Genomic DNA, 5,293 nt, shown 5'->3' with positions numbered 1-5,293 from the left:
GTATTTCTCCACAGTCACAGTTTACATTATATTGTTATATTTTCTCCCATTTTGCCATGATTTTTTAATTTATTTATTCATAGTTTATTCATATTAGTACTCGATTCATAGTTTTTGCTTTATTTTTTTAACCTTGGGAAGAGGGAAATATTAGAACAGTTCATCCTACACTCTTACCAGCAAGCTTTTCCTGGATTTCAGTCGCTGTCGTGGTGTTCAGAGCTCTGTATAGGGCATACCAATCGTCCACAATTTGTTTAATTTTCTCTATATTATATTCTGGCGTTGGGCTTTCGCTTCTCTAGACCAATTGAGTTTTGGATTGAGATTTCGCCCAAGATAAAACGCATGGTACTTTTGACTTGGTGGTACAATGGTACACGAGAGGAATGGGGAATTGAAAACACTTGACCCAGAGTGCTTTCTACCTGGTACATAGATGAGTTTTAAATTGCAAAAGGGTGCAATGCAGGAAAGTAGTGGTGAAAATATAAAAATCTGTATTACACTAGGTATTGTACACTCTATTCACAGTAGTGCACGTTAAACTCAAAAAGATTGTAAGACGTAAATAATAAACCAACACTTGATTATACAAAATTAAGAAAAAATAAATACATCAAAAAGTGATCCAACAAGTCAACTCAAATCTAACACAAGTAATAGAATAAATTTTAACATCAGAAGATGTCAATGAAGGCGATCAAAGGGTTGATAAGGAGTCCTAGGGGGTGGTTAAGGTTGCCGAAGCCTTGGCCACACAAAAAGCCTTGGGAGATGCTCACAGTATCAGGAGAAAAATCAACAAATCCTACTTCCACGTCCTTGTCGTGATTGCTGGGCAATGCATAGCGTACAATGGGTGTGCGTTATGTAGCAGACGGAAGAGGGTGAAAGGCGAATTTCCAGCGCCTGAAAAAATGGAATATCTCGGCTAAGGGAAAAAACCCTAACAGAAAATTCTAGCCCTCCAGGTTGGGGGTTGGGCGATGGGCTAACAACTCATTCCCGTAAAATACTAAAGTTGTTACAAATCCACGCGCTATGCCTCGGATCCAGGATGGAACTTACGGAAAACGAAACAGGCTACGGAAACGGACGATGATTTTCGGAACATGGAATATTCAAGGAATCTCTACAAAACATAATATTTTTGAAGAACTAAAAATGAATCGCATAGATATCTGCGCTCTAACAGAAACAAAAAAGAAAGGAACTGGAATGGAACAAAAGGAAAACTACATTCATATATACAGCGGAGTGAAGAAGGAGAACAGAGCAAAGTCAGGAGTATCATTTGCAATACGCAAGAAATATAAGAAAAGTATAAAAGATTGGGAATACGTAAATGAACGAATTTTAAGAGTAGGTCTAAAACTCTATAACAGAGAATTAGAAATATTTGTTGTATATGCTCCTACCGATGATTCAAACCAGGATGTAAAAGATAAATTTGAGGAAAGCCTAGCGGACACCATCTCAAAAATCAGCAACCGAAAAGAGATTATCATGATGGGCGACTTCAATGCCAGAACTGGGTCAAAGATCAATGACGACATTGTGGGAAGATTTGGCGAAGAAACTGTTAACAACAATGGAACAAGACTTGTGGGACTATGTGAAGCGTATTCCTTACGGATAACGAATGGATTTTTTCAACACAGATCCATCCATAAATACACATGGACGCAGCCAACCCGACAATTGAAATCGATTATAGATTACGTCATCATGAAGCAGAAATCATCAATTGTGACGAAAGATGTACGAGTCTATAGAGGTGCAGAATGTGGAACTGACCACTTTTTACTCAGAGCAGATCTATACTTTCCATATATCTTGAACAACAAAATTGAAGAGACCCAGGAAGAGATTACAGAAGAACACCCGCCTCAGTACAAATACAACATCGACGCACTGAAAGATAATTCAATCTCCTTTCTTTTTAAATTAAGACTGAGCCAAAAGATAACCAATACACAGTTTAATACAAGAACAGCAGATGAAAAATATGATCGGCTAAAAAAGTGCTTACATGAAGCTGCATTCGAAGCGTTAGGGGAAAAATCCTCAAATAACACTAATCACCCTTGGTTTACAGATTCTTTAAAAGAAAAGACGAGGGAAAAAAAAGAAGCATATCAAAAATGGCTCAGTACCAATTGCTCAGAAGACCGAAAAACCTACGCAAGAATAAGAATGGAAACAAAAAAAGAAGTGATTAAAACCAAAGAAAATATGTGGCTGAAGAAATGTGAAGAAATAGACACTCTTATGGGAGGAACAAAAAGCAGAGAAGCTTGGAGAACAATATCAAATACAAGACAAAACGTACAAGAAAGATGCCAGATATCCCTTATAAGTGTAAACGAGTGGGAAACATACTTTAGAAACCTATTGCAAGAGAATAGACAGGAATATGTAAGGCAAACCATCATCGCCCCAAACAACCTGGAACAACTAGAAGATATAACTATTCGAGAACTAGAACAAACGTTAAGAGAAATGAAAAACAATAAAGCTCCTGGTCCCGGAGGTATTCCAATTGAACTCATTAAGCACAGCACGACACAGGCAAAAGAAATTTTAGTTGAAATATTCAACGGATGCCTTTCAGGCAATAGTGGCGTGCCCTCTGAGTGGAAAAACTCCATAACTACCCCTATATACAAAAAGGGTGGTAGAAAAAATTGTAATAATTACAGAGGCATTAGTGTGACCAGCTCAGTTGGAAGACTGTACGGACGAATAATAAAGAAACGGATAGAAAAGGAGTGGCAAGATTCCGAAGAACAAAGTGGATTTAGGGCAGGTAGATCATGCACAGATAACATTTTCTGCATAAGGCAATTACTAGAAAAACGTTCTGCTAGAAATCTAGAAACTCACATGGTATTTGTAGACTTAAAAAAAGCATACGATACCGTTCCCAGAGAAAAAATGTTTGAGGTATTACAACAAACCACTTTAAATAGAAAATACATCCAAACAATAAAAGATCTCTATGCTAATGCAACAACAGCAATTAAAATTGGAACGAAACTTTCAAATACCTTTGAAACTTCGAAAGGCCTTTTGCAGGGATGCTGTCTGTCGCCCACTTTATTTAAAATTTACCTTACACATGTGTTAAAATATTGGACTAGGAAATGCCAAACAATGGGGATACCAGTAGGAGATTCTTATTTGTATACGTTGCTATTTGCTGACGACCAAGTTGTGATTGCTGCTGATAAAGATGACGCCAGTTACATGATTAGAAAATTGAAAGAGGAGTACCAAAAATGGGGTTTGGAAATGAGCATGGAGAAAACTGAATACCTTGTAGTCGGAGGTGATACTGAAGACTTAGAATTAGAAGGGGAATACATAAAAGGATGTGATGAATTTAAATATCTAGGTTCAATTTTTGACAAAAACTCCACATGCAATCAAGATATAGAATATCGAATAAGCCAAGGAAGAAAAGCTATAAAACAGCTAAATGGCATTTGGTGGAGTACAGGACTGCAGAATCAGACAAAGAAAAAAATCTACCAAACTATCGTGGAAGGAATTGTCCTGTACAACTCGGAAGTGTGGGAAGTAAAAGACCGACAAAATAAAAGACTTCAAGCTTTAGAAATGGACGCGCTTAGAAGAAGCTGCAGAATATCTAAACTGCAGCATATCCCAAACGAAGAAATAAAAGAAAGAATGGAAGTAGAAAAGGATATTATAGACAGAATAGAACAAAAAAGATTAATATGGTACGGGCATGTCCAGAGAATGGGACCAACAAGATGGCCCAAGAAAATGATCCAGTATGTACCACCCGAGAGAAGAAAAAGAGGCAGACCGAAGAGAACATGGATACAAGATGTAGAGAAAGCAATGAACAGTAGACAACTCAACGAGGAAGATATTCGTGACCGAAAAGCATGGCGAATAGGATGCGGGAAACGGCGAATGCTGTAGAACACCCGATATATATAAGATGTCAATGAAAAGTGGAATAATATAAAAAACGCATTGCTAAAGGCTGGAGAAGAAAATGTAAAGCCTGAGAAGACAAATAAAAGGCAGAAGTCGATGACTTCGGAAATTCCAGCATTAATGGAAAACAGGAGAAAATCCAAAGGGAGAAACGAACAAAAATACAAAGAACTACAAAGTAGAGTTAAAGTAGAGATAAAAAAGGCCAAGGAAAAGTGGTTAAGGGACCAATGCATAGAAATCGAAGAGTGTGGCAGAAAATACGACAGCTTTGATATGCATAAAAAAATTTAAAAGGACTAACAGGTACCAAAAAGCAAGCACACTATGGGATACTTAAAGATGATAATGGTAAACTTATCGCAGACATCAAAGATAAACTAAGGCTTTGGCAAGAGTACCTAATGGAACTATTCGACGATGATAAAATGATACAAGGAGAACCACAGGAACAAACAGGCCGAAAATAATAATGCGCGAATTAGAACAGGCAATTAGAAATGCAAAGACCGCAAAAGCAGTAGGCCCAGATCAGATATCCACTGAGCTAATTAAATGCATGACGAAGACACACTGCATATTATACTTTTAAATCGTTTCAACAAGGTATACACAACAGGAGTAATACACCATGATTGGTTGCTGTCCACGTTTGTAACACTACCCAAGTCAGTACATGCGACAGAATGCTCCCAGTACAGAAAAATGTCCTTAATAAGACACACACTTAAGATATTCCTTAAAATAATACACGGAAGACTATATAAAAAAATAGAAAAAGATATAGGTGACACCGAGTTTGGATTCAGAGAAGGACTAGGAACGAGAACGGCTCTGTTCACTTTTAACGTTCTCGTACAAAGACGACTAGATATGAACCAGGATCTCTATGTCTGCTTTATAGATTATCATAAGGCTTTTGATAGAGTACGACATCAGAAACTCGTAGAACTTAAAAAAAAGATGTGGGCAGTCGAGATATACGGGTTATTGTCAATCTGTACTGTCAATCTGTACTAATATATTATATTTTAATTAAATCCTGTACTGGGATTCGTTGTTCTAATCCTGTACTTAATTAAATCCTTGGTTCCTGTACTGGAACCAAAAAGCAAAGGTTCAAATCGAAAATGTCGAAACTGAAACCATAGAAATTAAAAGAGGTGGTAGACAGGTTTGCGTGTTGCCTCCACTGATATTCAATATGTACAGCGAAGCTATTTTTAAGGAAGCAATATCAGACAGGGTATATCAGGATATATCAATCTTCCATATCAAAACGGAAGAATCTTGAACAACATAAAATTCGCAGACGACA

This window comes from Diabrotica virgifera, chromosome 6 (assembly GCF_917563875.1).
Source record: "Diabrotica virgifera virgifera chromosome 6, PGI_DIABVI_V3a".
NCBI lineage: Eukaryota > Metazoa > Arthropoda > Insecta > Coleoptera > Chrysomelidae > Diabrotica > Diabrotica virgifera.
Note: the sequence above shows the minus strand (reverse complement) of the source record.